The 11,255-nt window shown below is 27.6% G+C and overlaps 1 pseudogene; it reads left to right on the plus strand.

The window, feature by feature from the left end:
• The first annotated feature begins 6,386 nt into the window (after positions 1-6,386).
• On the plus strand, positions 6,387-10,428 carry LOC132695918 (cytochrome c oxidase subunit 1-like; annotated as a pseudogene).
• The last annotated feature ends 827 nt before the right edge of the window (positions 10,429-11,255 follow it).

Here is an 11,255-nt window from a genome sequence, read left to right on the forward strand (position 1 = left end):
GACTAAAATACCGCCATTTTTTTTAATTTTGAAGACCATAACTTCTAATAATTAAGCTTACTATATTTACATTTAAAATAATAGGGTATCTAATCCTAGTTTAAAAATAAATTTCCTAACTTCATTAATTTTAAATAAATTTTATTAATAATTTAAAATTTCACCTAATAAACTTTTACTTATATTTTAAATAAACTAATTAATTAAAGCTTAAAAATTTTATAATGCACTATTTGTATAACCGCTACTGCTGGCACAAATTTTGTCAGTACTTAAATTTTTTACTAAATCTAAGTTTCCTTAATATTTAATCATCTTTATTGCATAACGATTTATTTAAAAATCAAAACTTACATATAATTCATAAGTTATATAAAAAAATGAACTAAAATATTCAATTTTTAAAAATCCCGCCTATCTACTAGACATACTAATCTTGGGGGCCTAAGACAGTACAAAATTTTCCAAAATTTTATATAACTTTTTTATTCAAAAATTATTTTTTTTGATACCTTAAGATTTCCCTTCTTTTTAGTAAAAAAATCATTAATTTTTTGAATAAAATTTCTATATTAAAAAAAGACAAATTCCCGACCTATAGAATTTGTCCATCCCATTTTATATAGAAATCGTATATTAATCCCAAAAATTTCGCTTTATAATTAAGATTGCCCCCAGGGTAAAATCTATTTTATCAACCTCCCTCACTTTTTAAAAAAAAATTTTTTTTTTTGATTTTTTTTTGCATTTTTTTTAAAAGGGGGGGTCAAAAAACTCCACTAAAATCTGTGAAAATCCAAAAAATTTTAATTTTTAAAATTTTGGATCAAAATTACCCCTAAAATGAATTTTCCATGATTTTTTTTTTTTTTTTTTGAAATTTATTTTTTTCTAGACTCATTAATTATACTCATCATAATAGCCCACTTAATAAATTTTACATAAATATTAAAAAAAATAATCAAACATAAGAATTTGCCCCTAAAATTAAAAAAAAAACCGCAATAGTAATTTTCTATTTAAAATAATAATTTAAAATAATAATCCTAAATAATTTGTATCCCTATATATATTATTTATCATATAATAAATTTATATATTATTATTTAAAGTAGTTTTTTTTTTTTTTTTTTTTTAATATTTATAATTATATAAAAAGTATATTTATTAATATTAGAAAAATAATTTAAAAAAGGATAGGTAAATATTATTATATATTAATATATACGAAATATAAAATAAATAATAATCATTATTGAATTATTTCTGCTAGTACATATCTATTTCCTCTATATCAAATAGAACTCTATCATATTGACTAATAAGAATTTGAAGACAAATAACTAATAAGGTACTAACGATCATATTGTTTTTATGTTTCTTTATTTTATTTTTTTTTGTGAAATTTTTTATTAATCTGATCATAAGAAATTAATAAATATAAAAATTTCAATAAATTCAATATGTTAATCTAATTCAATGTTAATATTTATATAGTTGCGCACTTTGAAACACTTTTTTTCAACTTTTGGCCGGTTCAACCTCATGACCAAATAATTTTTTCCTACTAAAATATAAAAAATTGGCCTTACTACAAGATAAAAATCACTAATGGAAAATTCGCCTTTTGTCAAAATTGCCCATTGGCATTTTTTATTTTGTCCAAATTTATAAGTCTGCAAAAATCAATGGTACCGTGAAGTGCAAAACTTGCTAACTAAGGTTTTTCATCTAAATGTGGTGCCTGATAAAAGGCTAATTTTGATGGAATTATCTATGTGACGCTCTCACCCACATTACTAAGAATTTGCCCTTAAAATTTTAAATTTTTAACTAAGATTTTTTATAGACCATATTTACTAGATTGGATAATTCTATACAAGCCCTTTTTTGCAATTTTTTGCAATTTTTTGCCATTTTTTTTCGTTTTTTAACCCCAAAAAATCGCCTCTTCAAAGGAGATTTACTGCTATTACCCAAATTTCGTGATTTTTAAAAATTTTTTTGGGCTCATTGATAAAATTTCATTTTTCTAGCTACCACACAACTCTAATTTCCCCTCGCGATCCTTTCGCCTGTGAGTTGATTAAATGCTAGAAAAAGTTCCAGGCTGAATTGAAAACTCTACTGATCAGGAGTTGAATATTGGCCTAGGAACCTGAGTTCGTAGCAGAATCTCGCTTATGCAATGATTTGGTGCTAGAAAAAGTTCCAGGCTGAATTGAAAACTCTACTGATCAGGAGTTGAATATTGGCCTAGGAACCTGAGTTCGTAGCAGAATCTCGCTTATGCAATGATTTGGTGCTAGAAAAAGTTCCAGGCTGAATTGAAAACTCTACTGATCAGGAGTTGAATATTGGCTTAGGAACCTGAGTTCGTAGCAGAATCTCGCTTATGCAATGATTTGGTGCTAGAAAAAGTTCCAGGCTGAATTGAAAACTCTACCGACCAGGAGTTGAATATTGGCCTAGGAACCTGAGTTCGTAGCAGAATCTCGCTTATGCAATGATTTGGTGCTAGAAAAAGTTCCAGGCTGAATTGAAAACTCTACTGATCAGGAGTTGAATATTGGCCTAGGAACCTGAGTTCGTAGCAGAATCTCGCTTATGCAATGATTTGGTGCTAGAAAAAGTTCCAGGCTGAATTGAAAACTCTACCGACCAGGAGTTGAATATTGGCCTAGGAACCTGAGTTCGTAGCAGAATCTCGCTTATGCAATGATTTGGTGCTAGAAAAAGTTCCAGGCTGAATTGAAAACTCTGCTGATCAGGAGTTGAATATTGGCCTAGGAACCTGAGTTCGTAGCAGAATCTCGCTTATGCAATGATTTGGTGCTAGAAAAAGTTCCAGGCTGAATTGAAAACTCTACTGATCAGGAGTTGAATATTGGCCTAGGAACCTGAGTTCGTAGCAGAATCTCGCTTATGCAATGATTTGGTGCTAGAAAAAGTTCCAGGCTGAATTGAAAACTCTACCGACCAGGAGTTGAATATTGGCCTAGGAACCTGAGTTCGTAGCAGAATCTCGCTTATGCAATGATTTGGTGCTAGAAAAAGTTCCAGGCTGAATTGAAAACTCTACTGATCAGGAGTTGAATATTGGCCTAGGAACCTGAGTTCGTAGCAGAATCTCGCTTATGCAATGATTTGGTGCTAGAAAAAGTTCCAGGCTGAATTGAAAACTCTACTGATCAGGAGTTGAATATTGGCCTAGGAACCTGAGTTCGTAGCAGAATCTCGCTTATGCAATGATTTGGTGCTAGAAAAAGTTCCAGGCTGAATTGAAAACTCTACCGACCAGGAGTTGAATATTGGCCTAGGAACCTGGTTCGTAGCAGAATCTCGCTTATGCAATGATTTGGTGCTAGAAAAAGTTCCAGGCTGAATTGAAAACTCTGCTGATCAGGAGTTGAATATTGGCCTAGGAACCTGAGTTCGTAGCAGAATCTCGCTTATGCAATGATTTAGTGCTAGAAAAAGTTCCAGGCTGAATTGAAAACTCTACTGATCAGGAGTTGAATATTGGCCTAGGAACCTGAGTTCGTAGCAGAATCTCGCTTATGCAATGATTTAGTGCTAGAAAAAGTTCCAGGCTGAATTGAAAACTCTACTGATCAGGAGTTGAATATTGGCCTAGGAACCTGAGTTCGTAGCAGAATCTCGCTTATGCAATGATTTGGTGCTAGAAAAAGTTCCAGGCTGAATTGAAAACTCTGCTGATCAGGAGTTGAATATTGGCCTAGGAACCTGAGTTCGTAGCAGAATCTCGCTTATGCAATGATTTAGTGCTAGAAAAAGTTCCAGGCTGAATTGAAAACTCTGCTGATCAGGAGTTGAATATTGGCCTAGGGACCTGAGTTCGTAGCAGAATCTCGCTTATGCAATGATTTGGTGCTAGAAAAAGTTCCAGGCTGAATTGAAAACTCTACCGACCAGGAGTTGAATATTGGCCTAGGAACCTGAGTTCGTAGCAGAATCTCGCTTATGCAATGATTTGGTGCTAGAAAAAGTTCCAGGCTGAATTGAAAACTCTACTGATCAGGAGTTGAATATTGGCCTAGGGACCTGAGTTCGTAGCAGAATCTCGCTTATGCAATGATTTGGTGCTAGAAAAAGTTCCAGGCTGAATTGAAAACTCTACTGATCAGGAGTTGAATATTGGCCTAGGAACCTGAGTTCGTAGCAGAATCTCGCTTATGCAATGATTTGGTGCTAGAAAAAGTTCCAGGCTGAATTGAAAACTCTGCTGATCAGGAGTTGAATATTGGCCTAGGGACCTGAGTTCGTAGCAGAATCTCGCTTATGCAATGATTTGGTGCTAGAAAAAGTTCCAGGCTGAATTGAAAACTCTACCGACCAGGAGTTGAATATTGGCCTAGGGACCTGAGTTCGTAGCAGAATCTCGCTTATGCAATGATTTGGTGCTAGAAAAAGTTCCAGGCTGAATTGAAAACTCTACTGATCAGGAGTTGAATATTGGCCTAGGAACCTGAGTTCGTAGCAGAATCTCGCTTATGCAATGATTTGGTGCTAGAAAAAGTTCCAGGCTGAATTGAAAACTCTACTGATCAGGAGTTGAATATTGGCCTAGGGACCTGAGTTCGTAGCAGAATCTCGCTTATGCAATGATTTGGTGCTAGAAAAAGTTCCAGGCTGAATTGAAAACTCTACTGATCAGGAGTTGAATATTGGCCTAGGAACCTGAATCTTAACCTAAGCGCTATATAATAATTATAAATAAGGAAATATTTTAAGTACAATTACTTATATAATAATAATTAATAAGGAAATATTTTAAGTACAATTATTTATATAATAATAATTAATAAGGAAATATTTTAAGTACAATTATTTATATAATAATAATTAATAAGGAAATATTTTAAATACAATTATTTATATAATAATTATAAATAAGGAAATATTTTAAGTACAATTATTTATATAATAATAATTAATAAGGAAATATTTTAAGTACAATTATTTATATAATAATAATTAATAAGGAAATATTTTAAAGTACAATTATTTATATAATAATAATTAATACTTATATTTAATAGAATTAAACTATTTCCTAAAGTGTCAAAAACTTTTATACCTCTTATACTTAAATATAAAAAGATAGGCTAAGCTAAGCCCTTGGGCTCATACCCCAATTATGAGATTATTCTCTCTTTTTAATTATTAAATTTTATAAATTATTATTTTTAAATACATTAATTTTCAGAACATTATTAGTCATTTCTTCTTATTCTTGATTTTCAATATGAATAGGATTAGAAATTAATATAATATCATTTATTCCATTAATAATCAATTCTAAAAATATTTTTTCATCAGGAAGAGAGCATTAAAATATTTTATTATCCAAGCTTTAGCTTCAAATATTCTACTGTTTAGAATTATTCTTAACTTACATATTAATCCTTTATTTTTTAATAATAATATTCTAATAATTATATTAAATTGTGCATTATTTATAAAATTAGGCGCCGCTCCTTTTCATTTTTGATTCCCGGAAATTATTATAGGATTAAATTGAAATAACACTTTAATTTTAATAACTTGGCAAAAAATTGCTCCTTTAATTATAATTTCCTATAATTTCTCTATTACCTTATTTATTTCTATCATTATTATTATATCTTCAATAGTTGGGAGAATTCAATCACTTAATCAAATTAATCTACAAAAAATTCTAGCTTATTCTTCTATTAATCATATAAGTTGATTAATTGCAAGACTAATTAATATACAAATTTTTATTATATATTTTATTATATATTTTATCCTATCAATCAATATTATTATAATTTTAAATGTTAATAAAATCTATTCTTTAACACAATTATTTTATTCTCTAAATGAATTTAAATATTTTAAATTCATTTTTTCTCTTAATTTTTTATCTATAAGAGGATTACCGCCTTTCTTTAGATTTCTACCTAAATGATTAATTATCAATAAATTAATTAATAATAACTTTTTTATATTAAGATTATTAATATTAATCTCAACTTTAATTATAATTTTCATATATATTCGAATCGCACTTCCTATATTAATAATTAATCATACAGAAATAATTTCCCACTCTAAAAATATTTTTAAGTTAAATCTATTTATTTATTTAACTAATATAATCTCATTTATAGGACTTATAATTTTTTTAATTTTATTTTTTTAAAAAAGAATTTAAGTTAAAAAAACTTTTAACCTTCAAAGTTAACAATAGAATTTATTCCTAATTCTTAAACTATAAACCAATTTAAATTTCCTTTAAGCTTGCATCTTAAAATCCTATTCCTATAGACTATATAGTTTAATAAAGAAATATATTTATATTTATAAATGAATTTACAATTCATCGCCTAAAATTTCAGCCACTTTATTAAATTTACCGAATAAATGACTTTACTCTACTAATCACAAAGATATTGGTACACTATATTTTATTTTAGGGCTTTGATCTGGATTAGTGGGCACTTCTCTAAGTTTTATCATTCGAATTGAACTAAGAAATCCTCAATCATTAATTGGTGATGATCAAATTTTTAATGTAATAGTTACAGCCCATGCATTTATTATAATTTTTTTTATAGTTATACCTATCATAATTGGAGGATTTGGCAATTGATTAGTTCCTCTAATACTCGGTGCTCCTGATATAGCTTTTCCCCGTATAAATAATATAAGTTTTTGACTTTTACCGCCATCTTTAACTTTTCTATTAATTAGAAGAATTATTGAAAAAGGCGCTGGAACAGGATGAACCGTTTATCCTCCACTAGCATCTAATATTGCTCATAGAGGAAGTTCAGTTGACTTAGCAATTTTTAGCTTACATTTAGCGGGAATCTCTTCAATTATAGGGGCAACAAATTTTATTTCCACAATTATTAATATACGGCCTCATAATATACCCATAGATCAAATTTCACTTTTTTCTTGAGCTGTCGGTATTACTGCTCTATTACTTCTTCTTTCTCTTCCCGTACTTGCGGGAGCTATTACTATATTATTAACTGATCGAAATATTAATACCTCATTCTTCGATCCAGCCGGAGGGGGGGACCCTATTTTATATCAACATTTATTTTGATTTTTTGGACACCCCGAAGTTTATATTTTAATTCTTCCAGGATTTGGAATAATTTCTCATATTGTCTCTCAAGAAAGAAATAAAAAAGAAACTTTTGGAACTTTAGGTATAATTTATGCAATATTAGCTATTGGTCTTTTAGGATTTTTAGTTTGGGCTCATCATATATTTACTATCGGAATAGATGTTGATACTCGGGCCTACTTTACTTCTGCCACTATAATTATTGCTATTCCAACCGGTATTAAAATTTTTAGATGATTAGCTACACTTTATGGAACTAAATTAAATTTTGAACCAACTACACTTTGATCATTAGGTTTCATTTTTTTATTTACTATTGGCGGATTAACTGGAGTAGTCCTAGCTAACTCATCTATTGATATTATTCTTCATGATACATACTATGTTGTTGCCCACTTTCATTATGTTTTATCAATAGGGGCAGTATTTGCAATTATTGCAGGATTTATTCACTGATACCCGTTATTTACTGGGTTAACTCTCAATAATAAACTTTTAAAAAGACATTTTATTGTAACATTTATTGGAGTAAATTTAACTTTCTTCCCTCAACATTTTCTAGGATTAAGAGGAATACCTCGCCGTTATTCCGATTATCCAGATTCTTTTACTAAATGAAATATCATTTCTTCAATCGGTAGATTAATCTCTACACTAAGATTAATATTCTTTATTTATATTATTTGAGAAAGTTTAATTCTTAGCCGACAAACATTAACTACTTTAAATTTTTCCTCTTCAATTGAATGATTAAGATCACTACCACTCGCTGAACATAGATTTAATGAAATCCCTTTAATTACTAAATTCTAAAATGGCAGAATAGTGCATAAGATTTAAGCTCTTAATATAAAGTTTATCTTTTTTTAGAATTGTCTACTTGAAAAACATTAACATTACAGGACAGTACTTCACCCTTAATAGAACAATTAATTTTTTTCCATGATCATAGATTAATAATTTTAATTATCATTACAATTTTAATTAGTCAAATTATATTATCTTACTTATTAAATAAATTTAACCATCGATTCTTTTTACAAAACCAAACTATAGAACTAATTTGAACTATTATACCCATTATAATTTTAATTATAATTGCTTTGCCATCTCTGCGATTATTATATATTATAGATGAACTAAATAAACCTGCCCTTTCTATTAAAATTATCGGACATCAATGATACTGAACATATGAATATTCAGATTTACAAAATTTCAATTATGACTCTTATATAATTCCACAAAATAACTTCAACTTTCGATTATTAGATGTTGATAATCGAATAGTAATTCCTTTTAACACTTACATTCGCCTATTAATTACTTCAGAAGATGTCATCCATTCATGAGCTTTACCTTCAGCTGGGCTAAAAATTGATGCAACTCCTGGACGTCTTAATCAAGCAAATATATTTATTAATCGAACCGGAATTTTCTTTGGTCAATGCTCCGAAATTTGCGGTTCCAATCATAGGTTTATACCTATTGTAGTAGAAAGAATCTCTTCTAATTTTTTTCTTAAATGATTAAAAAATAATTAACATTAGATGGCTGAAATTTTAAGCATTGATCTCTTAAATCAATTTATAGTAAACTAAAAAATTACTTCTAATGAAAAACTTAGTTTTATTATAAAACATTAACTTGTCAAGTTAAAAATATCTGCGCCCCGTTAGTTTTTAATACCACAAATAGCTCCTTTAAGTTGATCATTTTTATATATTTACACAATTAGAATTTTTATTATTATTATTATTTTAACTTATTATATTTATTTGCCTAAAATTAATAATAAAATTTATTTTAAAAATTTAAATTTACCTAAAACTTACTGAAAATGATAATAAATTTATTTTCTTCATTTGATCCTTCTACAAATTTATTTAACTTAAATTGGCTAAGAATTATATTAAGTTTGATTCTATTACCATCTTTTTTCTGATTTATTCCTTCTCGTTATAATATATCTTGAATTATTCTTACTAGAAGAATTCATAAAGAATTAAAAATCCTGCTTCCTCAAAATATAAAAAGATCAACATTAATTTTATTAAGAATTTTTATTTTTATTATACTAAATAATTTCATAGGATTATTCCCTTACATTTTTACTAGAACCAGCCATATACCTATTACTTTAAGTTTAAGTTTAAGATTATGACTAACTTTTATAATCTTTGGCATTACCTTTAATACAATAAATATATTAGCTCATTTAGTGCCCATGGGAGCCCCTGCTCTCTTATTGCCATTTTTAGTAATTGTTGAATTAATTAGAAATTTAATTCGCCCAATAACATTAGCCATTCGTTTAACGGCTAATATAATTGCCGGCCATTTATTATTAACCTTATTAGGAAATATAGGTCAATATATAAATTTTCTAACAATTAATGTTTTGATTTTTATTCAAATTTTATTACTAATTTTAGAATCTGCAGTGAGCTTAATCCAAGCATATGTATTTTCTATTCTTATTACTCTTTATGCTAGAGAAATTCATTAATGACAACTCAAAATCATCCTTTTCATTTAGTAAATCCAAGGCCTTGACCACTATTAATTTCTTTTAATTTATTAAATCTATTAATAGGGCTTATTTCTTGATTCCGCTTATATCAAATTGATCTATTGATTTTTAGATTAATTTCTATACTATTAATTTTATTTCAATGATGACGAGATATTACACGAGAAAGAACCCTCCAAGGATTGCATTCTCTAAAAGTTTCATCCGGGCTCCGATGAGGGATAATTTTATTTATTACATCTGAAATTTTATTTTTTATTTCATTTTTTTGAAGATTTTTCCATAATAGTCTTTCTCCTAATATTGAATTGGCAATAATATGACCCCCTAAATCAATTAATACTTTTAATCCTATAAATATCCCCTTATTAAATACATTAATTTTGTTATCTTCAGGTATTACAGTAACTTGGGCTCATCATAGATTAATAGAAAATAACTATTCTCAAGCACTTCAAAGACTTATATGAACTATTGGCCTAGGGATCTACTTTACTCTACTTCAAGCTCTTGAATATTATGAAGCTTCGTTTTCAATTTCAGATTCTATTTATGGAACTTGTTTTTTTATAGCAACTGGATTTCATGGATTTCATGTTATTGTTGGTACTACATTTCTCTTAATTATAATAATTCGTCTATTTATTAGGCATTTTTCTTCAATTCATCACTTTGGATTTGAAGCTGCCGCATGATATTGACACTTTGTAGATGTAGTATGATTATTTTTATATTTATCTATTTACTGATGAAGAAGATAATTTTATTTATATAATATAAATTATTATATTTGACTTCCAATCAAAAAATCTAAATTTTTAGTATAAATAATAATAATAATTTTTTATCTATCATTAATAATTATAATCGTTATTTTAATATTAATAATCTTAATTAATTTTTTATCTATAAAAACATTAATCGATCGTGAGAAAAGTAGGCCCTATGAGTGTGGATTTGATCCAAAAAATAATTCTCGTATACCATTTTCATTACATTTCTTCTTAATTGCTCTAATTTTTTTAATTTTTGATATTGAATTAACATTACTCTTACCAATTATTTTCTCATTAAAATTTTCAAATATTTTTAGATTATTTTACTCTATTAGTTTTTTTTTAATTATTCTTTTACTGGGGTTATTTCACGAATGGAAATTAGGGGCATTAGAATGATCAAACTAAAGGATAATAGTTTAAGAAAAACATTTAATTTGCATTTAAAAGATATTCCATAAATTTATCTTATAAAATAGTATGAAGCAAAAAATTGCCTTTAGTTTCGACCTAAAATTTAGATGAATAATCCTTACTTTAATTGAAACCAAAATAGAGGTCTATCACTGTTAATGATAAAATTGAGTTTTCTCCAATTAAAGAAATATTCTTTAAACTATGCTTCTAACATAGGTTCAAAGCGCTAAGTGCGTTTATATTTCTATATATATATATATATATATATATATATATACATAGAAATATTTATATAGTTTAATTTAAAACATTACATTTTCACTGTAAAATTGATATATTTATCTATAAATTTATTATTTAAAAATAAAATTATTTCCTTAGTATCTTCAATACTATGCTC

This window comes from Cylas formicarius, unplaced genomic scaffold (genome assembly GCF_029955315.1).
Source record: "Cylas formicarius isolate icCylForm1 unplaced genomic scaffold, icCylForm1.1 PGA_scaffold_151__1_contigs__length_11700, whole genome shotgun sequence".
NCBI lineage: Eukaryota > Metazoa > Arthropoda > Insecta > Coleoptera > Brentidae > Cylas > Cylas formicarius.